The sequence below is a fragment of the Pholcus phalangioides genome, unplaced genomic scaffold (genome assembly GCF_987345545.1).
Source record: "Pholcus phalangioides strain wild (caught in Gottingen) unplaced genomic scaffold, Ppha-v1.0 ptg000017l_1, whole genome shotgun sequence".
NCBI classification, from domain to species: Eukaryota; Metazoa; Arthropoda; class Arachnida; order Araneae; family Pholcidae; genus Pholcus; species Pholcus phalangioides.
In genome coordinates, this window is record NW_028301610.1 from 63589119 (window position 1) to 63604615 (window position 15497).

A 15497-nucleotide genomic window follows, 5' to 3' on the forward strand; every position below is an offset into this window, starting at 1 on the left:
CCACCCGCAGAATTCCACAGCGATAAAACCGGTTTTCAGGTGTGGCTACGACAGTGCGGGCGCTTTCAATGGTCGATTCTTCGTAGCTACAATCCACAACCGGTTTTTGCGCTGCAGAGTTCTGCGGGAGTAGATCTGGCTTGAGAGATAAACCTTGTGCCGTCAGAGAGGAATTTATTGTCGCAATAAAATATCGAATCAGTACTGCTTTGAAAATTTAACAACTGGAAGCATTCAACAATGCACTCTATTAGATCTTAGCAGAGTTGAGGATAATTGAGTACTCAAACTGAATTTTATGTGGGAAATCCGATTTTTAAAAGAATAAGAGACCGTCCATTCTTTTGGAGAAGAGCGCAGGCAAGTCTGAGGAGTTCGGCTTCATGCTTCAACGCCACTGCTGAGAAGGAGCACTCACAAACCCCAGGCTCCTACACCACTACAGAGAGAGAGAGTACCCACTAATCTCAACACGAACGTCCCAGTTGAGGGCAAGCATCCGGAGCTTCCTGGCTCTCACGTCAGTGCAGGGCATGGCATCTACATAGAAAATATTCACAACGTGATGAGGACAAATGACATTTTATAACACATTGACATGTTTCGGCACTAATGGGTGCCGTTATTTAAGGTGGAAAAACACATTCTGTCCCAATGAAAAAACATGGTTGGAGTTGTTTCCTTCACTTCAGTATTTTTATTAGTTTATGACGTCATAGTTGTTGCCTTCTGTTGTTAGTGACGCCATATGCCCAGCTTGGTCAATTTGAATATTCTTCAAATGTTTTTTTAAAATGAAAACGTGGTACAGCAATGAAATGGAGGGCGTTGATTTTGTGTCATTTACTAATGCTCTTGAAGCCTTTATGTAAGTATCCTCAACGAAGTCTAAAAGAAATGGTGGTAATTAAAAATCACTTTTCTTAGCTGTGTGTGATCTCGAGAATTCCAAAGAGTAACATGTCTCGTTCTTGATTTCCAAAATGTCAAGAATTTGAAAGCCTTACAATGCTGGCATTAATTACATCATCATAAAAGTTTTGTAAAGCTGTATGATAAAACATTGTTTTTTTCAAGTAATAAGCCTATTGGTTACATTTGCTCGAATGTAACAGATACGCGTATTGGTTGTATATAAGTTTTATAAAATAACTTTTCTAAAACTTCCATAGTGTAATTCCGGCCTGAAACAGGTTTATTCTGTAAATACTGGATATCATTCAATTCTTCCGGGCAAGGTACTGGCAACAAAAGTGTGAAATATTTGAACACTAATCAGGATATCGGAGCTTGCTTGCAGCAGCATTGCAAAATCGAACACCCCCCCCCCCCCCATTGGGATTTTTTTCCAGAAAACTTACTCCTGATGAACAAAAATATAGCACCTTCAACAGAGAACTGCTTGCGGTATACTCAGCTATCCGCCACTTTCGACACATGCTAGAGTGTCGCGAATTCTCGGTCCTGACTGATCATAGTTCCCTGACTTACGTGTTCAATCAAAAAGGTGACAAACATTCACCACGACAAGTCGGGCATCTTTAATTTATCAGTCAATTTACCACTGACCTACGGTATGTGTCGGGAGACAAAAATTGTGTTGCGGAAGCGTTTTCATGTATTTTTAAGATTAATGCTAATTACGACGAAATGGCCCGTGAACAGGAGTCTGACGAGGAACTGCGATCTTTGCTCGGGGTGACTCTGGTCTTGAGTTGAAGCAGTTGACATTGTCTTTGAGTACTCGCACATTGGTACTGCGATATAAGTACTGGGAAATTGAGACCCTACGTTCCTGAGGTATATCGACGTAAAGTTTTTGATATTATACATGATTTTCTCAACCCTGGTGTACAACCTACGATAAAGATCGTTAAGGAACGTTTCGTTTGGAATAGTATCGCTAAAGACTAGGCTTTTGACATGGTAAATATGTTTTAAAGTTTATCGTCATGTGAAGTCGCCACTCGGTACCTTCACAGAACCAGACTCTCGATTCGCCAGACTTCGAAGGTCCGCTGCCACCTTCCCGTGGATTCATATATGCACTCACTTGCATTGGCCGGAAGTTTTTCCAATGCCTGACCAGAGGTCTGATACCATTGCTGAAACATTTTTTTCAGCAATGGTATCAGACCTATGGAACACCAAAACATTTCTCCCGCTTTGGTGTTCCAGAGAAGATAACCGATAGGGGTACAAACTTCGAAAGCGAACTTTTTCCAGGTTTCTAGGGGCAGAGAAGTTACGCACTACAGCGTATAATCCGAAAGACAACGGTTGCGTGGAGCGTTTTCATCGGCAGCTAAAAAGCTCTCATGTGTCACGCTACAGAGCGTTGGACGGAGGTATTGCCTAGTGTTTTGTATGTATACGTTCCAGTCTTAGAGGACTGTGGTGCTTCAAGTACTGAAATGCTATATGTTTACGTTTGTATACATTACGTTTGCCTGATGAGTTTTTCAGGAATTCATCGAATGACATGCATTCTAATTCTCATTTCCTGCAGACTTTGAGGAGCCATGTATGACAATTGCGACCAGTGATTGTTGTTCGTCATGGTAGTGAGAATATCTTCGTACACAAGGACCTCTATTCGGCAAAATTCGTCTTTGTGAGAAATGATGCCATACATTATCAAGGACCTTTCCCCGTTCTCGACCGAAAAGAAAAATACTTCATCTTAGACATCAATGGTAAAAAGTCTACTGTGTCTGTGAATAGACTCAAGGCAGCCTTCGTCCTCGTCGATCGAACCTACGATTCCTGTCAACACTTCCGTTGCAAACAAGGCAGATGTGAAGACAAGATCTGGTCGAGTTTCCAAACCTTTCGTGAGATTTCAAGTCTAATCGTCCAAAGGACTCGAAGGGGAGTACTGTTGCGGTGCAAAGCAAAAAAATATATGTAATTTTGCATATTTTGTAGGACTGTTCGTTGCGCTGCTGTAACTTATATATTTCATGTTCTTTGCTGTGTGAACTCGCTTTTGCTTACGCTCCTTCACAGCAGCTGGCTGCCTTAATATGTTAACAAAATAATGATTAAAAAATCGAGTTAAATTTGAATAATGTTTTACTAATGTTGAAATTAAGTTCTGATCACATCGATTCTGGATTGCTGATATTTCTGCTATGATGGAGTCCGATAGTTACCAAATAGATTGATAAAAGATAATATTAGTTATGACCCTCAAGTTACACTAGTGATCTTAAAGAGGATAACATGCGACAGGAGTGGACAGTTTTAGTCCTTTTTCAGGCTCTTTCCCGAATGTTCGGCATCCAAATTACATTATTACGGCTCACATTGCAATGCAATGATGGAAAGGTTCCATCGGCCACTCAAACAAGCTTTGATGTGCCACATGCTAAAACAAGTCCTGGAAGGCCTCGACTCAGACTGGTATGAAGCTCTCCCATTGGTTCTTGGATTAAGGTCAGTACACAGGAGTGACCTTGATGCCTCAACAGCCTTATGGTTCCTCACTTCGTCGTCCTGGTCAGCTGTACAACGATCTGCCATTGTCAAACCCTTCTGACTACATTGCCAGATTGCAGAAGATCAACAGTTCTCTAAAACCAACGAATCCTGTGCGGCATGGAGTTCCGAAAGAGCTCACCACCTGCACTCCTGTCTTCATCCACCGTGGTCAAGAAGTCTCTCCAGTGCCCGTACGAAATCCCATTCCGTGTCGTGCGTGGATTGACCAAGGACTTTGTGGTGGAAGAAAAGATGGTCAACACATCGGCAGATTAAAGCCGGCATTTTTGCTGTTTTAGATGAAGCCATTCAGGATGACTCATCACGTTCCAGTGATAAGAACAAAGCAACCGTATCGGGAAACGTAAGTTAAGTTCGGTTTCGTCTCACAAATGAAGTGTGAGACTGGCGGGGAGTTACGTGGCGAGTTTCGCCAACGCTTGGCGTTAAAAGCAACTACGCAGATTACGCACGCTAAGCTACCGGAAAAAAAAATATAAACAGTTTTTGCGTGTCGATGTCTTTTTTTGTGTGTGAAATTTTGTAAATAAATTCAAGTTGTGATTCAAGTCAGATATGCGTTATCGACCAACACAGCCAATCAGTATCCTAAACAGCTTTTATTCACGATGCTCTGGAAAAGCACATCATGATCTCGGGAAAGAAACAAGCGATTCCAGAAACTTTTCTTTTAGTGGACTTTCTGTATGTCCTGTATCTAAACAAAACGTGTGTGAAAAAATATCTGATTGTCTATCGGATTTTAGACAAAATAACAAACTGGATTATGACATTTCTTATGATGAATGTGCTGAAATAACAGCTTGAATAAAAGCAGGCTCGTTATCAAAACGCAATTTCTTATAATGTGCATAAATTTCCCCTGGTAGCATGAATGGCAAACCTCCCACTCTGAAAAGAAAATGGATGTCAACATCGAAGTGTTATTTTGAACTGATTGAATCTCTCTTTGGAATAACACCTATAGCGTGAATTCCTTCATCGATGAAGTGGTCTGGAATTTTTCAATTTTTCTGACTGTAAACAAACAATAAAAATAATACTTATCAAAGGAAACCTCATAGGCCCCACAAAAAAGTCCCAGAGAGGTTTCATAACATACAAATCATTGAAAAGCTTTATGTTATTAAACAAGTAGGCATGAAAAAAAAAATTAATCAAACTGTACATGCAACTGCAGCTACGAAAAATGCAACATTCAGAAGCAGACATCTGAACATGCACATAAAACTCGCGATGCGCTACTAACACCCTGCATTTGAAATTCAACACCGAATCTGGAAAGAAACGTCCAGTGTGTGTAATTATTTGGTTCTTATTTCCTAAATAAAGCAAAAACAACTAATACCGAACTAAGCACAAAGGGATAAATTAAAGAGCTTGCAAGTGACGTCTAATCATTATTATTGGGCTGCACCAGTAATGTCACAATTCACGCAAAGATGGCGAATAGGCCAGCCTAGGGTGCCCAGAAACTCTAGGTGGTTGTTACCAGATACGCAAAGCACTCGGTAACTTGGCGAACAGCAGTCAAATCACCGGATGTGACGCATTAAATTCTGTTACCATGGGTCGTAGAGAGAGAAAAATATTTAGAAATCCACACACCTATCTACTAAGAAAAAAAATTAGAGTTTCGCAAAGGGAAAGTGGTTTTTTTGTGAACAATTTAATTTAACCCTTACAGTGACAATCCCGATATATTTCGTCTAACTTGATTCGCTTTATTTTTGCAATCCCGATATATCTCGGGTTCTTAAAATGCTTTTATTCCACAACAACGAGACTAGATACCGTTTAAAAAATGTTTTTCTTTCCTCCCCGTCCTGTCAATCAACTGGTCACTGAGCGGAGTCAGCTTCAGCTTTTATTCAAAGTTTGATAACAATAGGGAACAGAGACGATGTTTTTCTTTTCCCTTTGAGGTGATATAGGATTATTGCATACAGCAAAAATAGCAGAAAACAATAGGATTTTCCTCTTTTTTTCTTCTTTTAGGTGGTGGGGAGGGGGGAATTTATCAGATCACATCCAATCGAAAAAAATTATCTTGAAAATAGATAAGAATTTCTAGAAGGTTAAGTGATTTCTACTGTGGCAGTTATAATGCACATCAGGAAATTTTAACTAGTTAAAATAAAAAAAATATACTTACTCCGGAATATAATATCCATGTACACACGAAAGATATGACCACCACTATGCCAAATATTTGCAGCATTGTTTTCATCAGCATTACCACAGACAACTCTATCGCATATGGAAAAATGTACTGTCTCAAATTAATTATTCTTGCTTGCTTTATTGATTTTTAAATAAAAGTCCAGTATTTTCGTATTGGAAAGTTTGATTTAAGACGAAGAAAAATAGTTATCACATAAATAAAATTGAGGGAATTCTTATCAGAATAAGTATTAAAATGTAAGCAAAAATTTGAAAAAAAAAATTCAAACATTTGAATATAAATCCGTTCTCTTCGAAAAATAAAATTATTTTTTCAAAGCAAAATACACTCATGTCCATAAATTAAGGATAATTCAGAATAACACGGAAATCGAAATCTAAAGTAAAAATTTCACCTGTAGAATTATCACACATCATCTGAAGCCACCAGATGATGCCGATAGTACGTCACAATGACGAGAGTGTAAGAGAGGGGTATATAAGGAATGGTCGCAAAGAAGTGAAATTGTTCATAAGAGTTCTGTAAGGCGCTCAGTGCCATAAGCGAATAGTTATGACACAGAGGACGCATGTGGATGATTTTTTACGTGATAGAATTATCGGCCGGCCTCAGATGGAAGTATCCGAGGAACTTGGAATTGCCCAAAATGTCATCTCCAGGATTTGGCAACGATTCCAAGACAACAGAAATGTCAGTAGACGTTACAATACAGGTCACCGCCGAGTTACAACGCCGAATGAAGACCGGTATTTGGCAGTAACTGCCAAAAGAAGCAGACGGAGCACAGCATCCGTCCTGTCTCGTCAGCTATCTGCAGCCACGGGTACCACAGTTTCAAGGCAAACCGTGTACAGACGTTTGGGAGATATTGGTCTATATGCTCGCAGGCCTGCCAGATGTGTTCCGCTCACGGCAACTCACTGTCGGTAGCGATTAGCCTGGAGTAGAGAACATGCAATGTGGACATCGTCACAGTGGGCTTGTGTGATGTTGTCCGACGAGTCCAGGTGTAGCTTGCAGTCTGATTCACGTCGGACTTTCATATGGAGAACGCCAGGTACCCGTTACCACCAAGACAACATCATTGAACGACACCGTTACGGTGGTGCAGCATTGCTCGTTTGGGGTGGAATTATACTGGGGTCCAGAACAGATCTGCATGTTCAAACCGGAACCATGAAAGCCCAAATTTATTGGAACAACATGTACGTTTGTTTAGAGGTGCCATGGGCGTAGAATTTGTGTTTATGGATGACAACGCCCGTCCTCACCGAGCAAACATCGTAAACGAATGCCTTGAATCTGAGGATATAACCCGTATGGAATGGCCAGCATTCTCACCTGACTTGAATCCGATAGAGCATGTGTGGGACATGCTTGGCCGACGAGTTGCAGCCCGTAAACCACCTCCTACATGTGTACCGGAACTTCGGAGAGCATTGCGTGCTGAGTGGAGTGATCTTCCCCAAGATCAGATCGATAATTTGATACTCAGCATGCCTAGGCGTTGTACGGACTGTATTTCATCGCATGGGATACATACAATGTATTAACCATCATACCAACCATGTAATAGTAAGTTTTTGTAAAGGAGATATTTTTTACAATTGCTCCAGTGAGCAAAAATCGTAGTTTTTATGAATGGTATCATACATACACCATCGTTTTTGTCCTTTATCTTTTGTTTAATAAATGGGCTTTATGAATAAGTAACGTTTGTTTTGTTTCTGAACCTTTATTTGCCGGAGCTGGCATTGTCCTTTATTTACGGACATGAGCGTATTTGCGTCGTGATATTCAACAGATTCGAGTTGCAGATCTCGTGTGATAGAAGTGAAATTTGTTATGCAGGTATGGGATACGGTAGCGAAGGATTTCATTTATTTCTTCATGATCCTCACGTTTCCAAGAAATCCGTACGATATGTTCAGGGAGAGAGAAATATAGTAGATATATTTATATCCAAATTCAGATTCGAACCCAGACCTGCACAGTAGTCAGAGGCTAGTTCCCTAAACAGCCAGGCGACAATATACAGGGTAATAACTATCGACCGCCCACAATAATTACATAAGTGATTCCTTGTGAAAAACTAATGAGGAAAAATGTTTTTCGTTTTAGGATCGGACAATTTAATGAGTTATAACTTATTAATGAGAATTTTTCTGACGCGTCATTTTTGTAACGGACAGTTATGCGCCAAACAACCGACGAAAGTAAAATTCTTCTCTAGCAGAGGGTTGCTCTGCTTACTCCATACCTAATAGTGCTGCGAATCCGATTGCACTGAATACATTTTTTTCTAACCAAAACAATTAAATGATCAAAACAATGCAAATTTTAGATTTTCGTCCTAATTCCGTACCCCCTTTCCAGTTATTAGCTACACATTTATTTTAGTTTCTTATATTTATTATCTATATTATGTATAACAAGCTATAATATGTAGGGGAGAGCGGGGTTATAACGAACACCGGTGTTGTCGGTCACTGAATCTAGAGGGTTCTGATTACAGTGGACGCCATCAGGCTTCAACACTAAACTCTGAGAGGGCGAATGCCTTTCTAGCTGTGTTATTGCGAGTAATGCGTAAAAAAGTTTTTTCGGAACTTTTGTTAGTCAATTGGTTTTAATTTGGATAAAAGATACGTAATATACGTTTGTGTTTGGAGTAGTGAGCTTGGTATCATTAGATTCTACGTTTATTAAGTAGGAAGTTTGCTTGCTGTGTACAGTTGAAGGTTAAACTGAGAAACTGCCACGAGGTGTCATTTGGGGCAATTGCGAACACTTTGTTCCAGTGGTGCAGAAACTTTTATTTGTGGGCAGCGTTAATTTCTTATAGACAGTTTCGACTCTGCTGTTGATGTTATTTTTGCTATTTTTTAAGAACATAGATTCAAATCTCTTAAATTTTTTGAACATGAAAGGTATTCATATCGATTAAAAATATTACTAGCTTTATGTTCATCTTAGTTGTATATTTTCACGGAAAGAATTGATTTTGTCATTTAAGTAATTTCATAAAGAAACTCCCTAATTGAAGCCATTCCTTACTTAGCTGACCTGGTTCAGTATTGCCGCAACCCATGGGGCAATTCCGAACAATGTAAGCTCTTACAAAAAAATTTCTATGAAAACTAACTATAAAGTCAAATGTTTTGTGGTTTTATAGTGGGTAATATTAAAGACAGGGTATCTACCAATAGTAATTTTTTTCATGAACTATAGCAAATGATTAATTAGAGATTTCCCTTAAGTGTTCGGCATTACCCAGCTCTCCCCTATAACTATCAGTTACCCGCGGCTTAGATCGTGTGGATTGGGTAATCTGAATATTACTCAGCGATGATTTCCCCATATACCATTTGAACCCCTCGTGACCGGGTCTAGGTCAATTCGTCGCGGGGTGTAATGTGATAGGCCTCCTCGTGGTGCACCCTGGGTAATGCTAAATCTATCACACGTCATTGTCATCGCTTATTTGTGCTCATATCCTTCACTTTCAATAGCCAAGATTACATGTTTATTTCGACACATCTTGCAGTACATGTCTTGCGTCTCGTTTTGTCCTGTACATGTTTTTGTCTTTTGTGTCCAACCCCTCATTGTGGGCCCCGCTTAGGCGGGGAGGGGTCCTCCCAGACGGGGCGTTGCTTCCAGCGTATGCTCTGTCTGGGACGCTGTCTACCTGCGTGTTTGCCGTGCGTGGAGACCCGTAAGGCTGGAGATGGGGATCCTGGTTAGCCTGATGCGCTAGCTTTGGCCTCGGATTCAGCCGAAACGGGAGGCTTGGATTAGCCCCGTCCAGGTCAATCGGCTGTGGTCGCCTCGGTGGCTTAAGGGGTTACACTACTGGGCAGGTAGAGGGGCCGGGCCTGCCGTACGTCGTTGAGGTTTGTTGGTGCTGCTTCACGACGATCTTGGATCTTGAACGCGTCTGCTCGCCTGCTTTGGTGGTGTATAGCTCCCACCTAACCTGACGTTGCTACTAACTTTCACCGGTTACGTGTGCGCGTCCCTTCGTAGGGCTCCATGGTGGGCGGGAGTGGAACAATACCCATTCAAATATGGGAAAAAATCAAAATGCACCAAAACGTCAAAGAACTGCTTCAAACCAAACACATGTCACTGTAATTGCTTCAAATTCATCAACTGTCTCATTTTTCTTTCTGCACTCTTCAGATGCCGAAAAACCGCTGGCCAAAGTATCACCATTTGTAATAGATAAAGCTCTCTATAGCACAGTTGGTACCTTAAAATCGGTGAAGGCCCTTCGTTCAGGAGACCTTCTCATCGAAACTAACACATCCAAACAAGCCGAACTCATTCAAAACAAAAGCTCACATCTCTCGGAGACATTCCAATAACAGTCAAAATCCATCCCACGTTGAATTATTCACGTGGTGTCATTTCAGATAATAACTTAATTAACATGGATGAAGAACTAACACAAGAGCTGGCGTCTCAAGGCGTAACATCTGCCGCAAAGATGGCAATCCAGCTCCCACACGAAACATAACTCTCACATTCTCATCACCAACATTGCCGAAAGATATCAAAATAGGTTATTATAACCTCAAAATCCGGCCATACATTCCTAACCCTGTTCGATGCTTTAACTGCCAAAAATACGACCACTCACGAACGGCGTGCCGCAGCCAACCCACTTGCGCAAAATGTGGTGAGAAGGACCACATTTCGGACAACTGCACTAATTCACCATTCAAGTGCGTCAATTGCGGTGGCGACCACCCCGCATTTGACAGAAAGTGTCCGAAATGGAATGAAGAAAGAGAGATCCAGAAGATCAAGGTCCTCAATAACATCTCATATATCGAAGCACGCCGTCGTATAACCTCTAACCAAACTCCAATAGGTAATAGATCATATTCTAATATGGTAACAAATCCATCATCAGCTAATATGACTAACAATGTCACCAAAGCATCCGTAACAACTCAGACTGAACCAATAGCTGATACATCAACTCAAACATAATCATCTAACCAACCGTGTAATAGTTGTGGCTGCTGTTGCTCTGCTGGATTACGGAGGGAGTCCACTACCTCCGAAGAAGAGGCAGGAAAAGCAACAGTGCACACATTCAAAAAACCTACTGTTACTAAACCCAAGATTAATTCTGGAAATAAATAAAAAAAGACCGGATATTCAAGAAAAGCAATACAGAGAGCAATAAAATGTCCCACCCTCAAGAATGTGTCACTAATTGATGACAAGTCAATTGGTGACATGGATCTTGATAATCTATCAGAATCCTCCTCGCTGTAAACTAGACCGGAATAAATTTAAAGATCTTGAACCGTCTACTTCTACTTAATTTATGGCCAACATAATTCAATGGAACATTCGTGGTCTTAGATCCAATTACGAAGATCTCAAGGATTTGATCAATCGTTATCATCCTGTTTGTAAAAGTTTCCTGGAGTGCCACGCAAAGCCCTCGGAGACATGGAACATCAGGCGACATTCCCTGTTTCGTATTGACTACGATGACGGGAGTAGAGCCTGCCGCGGTGTTGTTCTGCTGGTTCCACATCACGTGTCGTCGCGCGTTTTAACGCTGCGCACGAACCTGCAAGCCATCGCGGTGGAAATCTCTACAGCCCTAAGAATTACCATCTGTTCCATTTATTTGCCACCAAATGACACCATCTTACAGAGAGATCTAGAAGATCTGATTGATCAATTACCTCCACCATTTTTTCTTCTTGGAGACTTCAATGCACATAACATAATATGGGGTTCTAACAGCAACACCCCTCGTGGGGAAATGGTTGAACGGCTGTTAGACGACATGGACCTTACCATCATGAATGATGGCAGTTTCACTCATTTCCATGCCCCAAACAATAGTTTCACTGCAATAGATCTATCGTTATGTTCACCCACACTCTTGCCCAACTGGTCCTGGTCGGTTGATCCAGACCTCCACGGGAGCAATCATTTTCCTCTAGTGGTTAAGTGCCTCGACCGACGCCATAGCATACCTGAGGGACCTCCTCGGTGGAAGCTTGTGGCCGCCCGATGGGCTGACTTCACGGTCAAGGCAGAAATCACGGAGGATATGGTTTCGCAACCCGACGTTGACCATTGTGTCGACCTTGTGACCAGTTGTATGATCTCAGCAGCCAATGAAACAATACCCAAAGTTTCCTCGAAACTTCCTAAATTTCCTAAACCTTGGTGGAACCACGAATGTAGTCTTACGATTAAAGCACAAAAGAAAGCATGGAGTAGGTTCCGGCGGTATCCTACCCATGATAATAAGTTGGCATTTTTAAAAGCAAAGGCGATAGCAAGAAGAACCAGGCGCCAGGCTCAACGCGAGTCCTGGCAAAAGTTTACGACGGGAATCAATTCATCAACTTCATCCAAAATCATTTGGGACCGGATCCGAAAAATCAATGGTCATTATCAGTCTCATCCCATCACCATTTTAAATACCAATGGCACTATCATCAGCGATGTGAGGGATATTGCTGATACCATCGCCGCCCATTTCGCCACTGTCTCCAGTGATGCGAATTATCCCCCATCGTTTCATCCCATTAAATCATCAGCCGAACGTACATCGTACACCTTCCGGTCTTTTACACCGGAGGGGTACAATTCATTGTTCACCCTTCATGAACTGACGACGGCCTTGCAACGAAGTCCTGACTCAGCTGTAGGGCCCGATGCCATTCATTACTCCATGATTCGGCATCTCTCATCTGAATCACTCTCACATTTACTCATATTATTTAATCGGATCTGGGTCAGTCATTCATTTCCTGACACTTGGCGAGCAGCCATAGTTCTTGCATTCCCGAAGCCTGGCAAAAATCCTGAACAACCGAACAGTTACAGACCTATTGCTTTGACCAGTTGTTTATGTAAGCTCATGGAACGCATGGTCAACTATCGCCTTATGCACTACCTTGAGGTTAACAATATTTTATCGAAACATCAAAGCGGCTTTCGACGGTTCAGGTCAACAACATGCAATTTGTTACGCCTTGAGACATCAATAAGACAAGCATTTGTGAAGAGGGAGCATGTACTAGCCATATTTTTTGACATAGAAAAGGCCTACGACCGTACTTGGAGGCACGGAATTCTTTCCGACCTCTATAATTGCGGCTTGCGGGGCCGACATGGCCAGGACTCTTGGAGCCGTCGGTATATATGGGGAAGTACCTGTTGTACCTGCCCCTGTGCCTAAAGAATATCTGTCGATATATGACATCTGCTGTGGTGGCTCTAGGATATAATGATAATGAAAGAAAGACATCTGGCAGAGACTGCTCCCATGGTGCCAGTTGCCAAGCAACTGGGGCCACACGACTGATGTCTAATTCTAGTTCTTCCACAAGTGCCCTCATACGAAGACCGTAAGATGGAACACATGAAGGGCGAGCAGCAAATAGTCTATGAAATGAGGGATTAAAAATGACACGATGAAGTGGATGACCTGGTAAAGACTTCATTTTGATATAATATTTCAAAGAAAGTTGTTGGCGTCTTGATGTCAGTGATGGCTCGTTGCATTCGACATACAGGCTCTCCATTGGAGACGTCCGGAAAGCTCCAGAACAAATCCGTAGGGCGAGATGGTGGACTGGATCGAGCACACTCAGATAGCTCCGAGGTGCTGACCCGTATACAATGGAACCGTAGTCGAGCTTTGATCTTATAAGAGCTTTATACAAGTGAATGAGTGACTTACGGTCTGCTCCCCATGATGTAGACGAGATGACCTTCATCAAGAGGTTCATCGTCTTCATGCAACGAGCTCTTAATTGCGCAATTTGAGGTTTGAAAGTGAGTTTCTTGTCAAATGTGATGCCGAGGAATTTAGTATTTTCTACAATAGGTATTAGATTGTTATTGAGAAACAATTGTGGGTCATCGTGTAGGTCTCGACGCCGACAAAAGTGCATAGCGACAGTTTTGTTAGCGGAGAATGAGAAGCCGTTATTATGTGCCCTCTTGTTGAGTGCGGTTTGTAATTGTCTCTCGGCTGTCCTCATATTTACTGATTGATATGACATCAACAGATCATCCACGTAAAGTGCGCCAGTGACAGACAACGGGAGTTGGTTCAACACACCGTTGAGTCTTAAAATAAACAGTGTAACACTTAAAATACTACCTTGAGGTACACCTTGTTCTTGGATTTGGGGAGCTGATAATGTACTTCCGATCCGTACCTGGAAGATGCGGCGAGCAAGAAAGTTCTTAATGAAAATGGGCAAGTTGCCCCGCAAGCCGCAATTATAGAGGTCGGAAAGAATTCCGTGCCTCCAAGTACGGTCGTAGGCCTTTTCTATGTCAAAAAATATGGCTAGTACATGCTCCCTCTTCACAAATGCTTGTCTTATTGATGTCTCAAGGCGTAACAAATTGCATGTTGTTGACCTGAACCGTCGAAAGCCGCTTTGATGTTTCGATAAAATATTGTTAACCTCAAGGTAGTGCATAAGGCGATAGTTGACCATGCGTTCCATGAGCTTACATAAACAACTGGTCAAAGCAATAGGTCTGTAACTGTTCGGTTGTTCAGGATTTTTGCCAGGCTTCGGGAATGCAAGAACTATGGCTGCTCGCCAAGTGTCAGGAAATGAATGACTGACCCAGATCCGATTAAATAATATGAGTAAATGTGAGAGTGATTCAGATGAGAGATGCCGAATCATGGAGTAATGAATGGCATCGGGCCCTACAGCTGAGTCAGGACTTCGCTGCAAGGCCGTCGTCAGTTCATGAAGGGTGAACAATGAATTGTACCCCTCCGGTGTAAAAGGCCGGAAGGTGTACGATGTACGTTCGGCTGATGATTTAATGGGATGAAACGATGGGGGATAATTCGCATCACTGGAGACAGTGGCGAAATGGGCGGCGATGGTATCCGCAATATCCCTCACATCGCTGATGATAGTGCCATTGGTGTTTAAAATGGTGATTGGATGAGACTGATAATGACCATTGATTTTTCGGATCCGGTCCCAAATGACTTTCGATGAAGTAGATGAATTGATTCCCGTGGTAAACTTTTGCCAGGACTCGCGTTGAGCCTGGCGCCTGGTTCTTCTCGCTATCGCCTTTGCTTTTAAAAACGCCAACTTGTTGTCATGGGTAGGATACCGCCGGAACCTACTCCACGTTTTCTTTTGTGCTTTAATCGTAAGATTACATTCGTGGTTCCACCAAGGTTTACGAAATTTAGGAAGTTTCGAGGAGACTTTGGGTATTGTTTCTTTGGCTGCTGAGATCATACAACTGGTCACAAGGTCGACACAGTGGTCGACGTCGGGTTGCGAAACCATATCCTCCGTGATTTCTGCCTTGACCGTGAAGTCTGCCCATCGGGCGGCCACAAGCTTCCACCGAGGAGGACCCTCAGGTATGCTATGGCTTCGATCAAGGCACTTAACCACTAGAGGAAAATGATTGCTCCCGTGGAGGTCCGGATCAACCGACCAGGACCAGTTGGGCAAGAGTGAGGGTGAACATAAGGATAGATCTATTGCAGTGAAACTATTGTTTGGGGCATGAAAATGAGTGAAACTGCCATCATTCATGATGGCGAGGTCCATGTCTTCTAACAGCCGTTCAACCATTTCGCCACGTGGGGTGTTGCTGTTAGAACCCCATATCAGGTTATGTGCATTGAAGTCTCCAAGAAGAAAAAATGGTGGAGGTAATTGATCAATCAGATCTTCTAGATCTCTCTGTAAGATGGTGTCATTTGGTGGCAAATAAATAGAACAGATGGTAATTCTTAGGCCTGTAGAGATTTCCA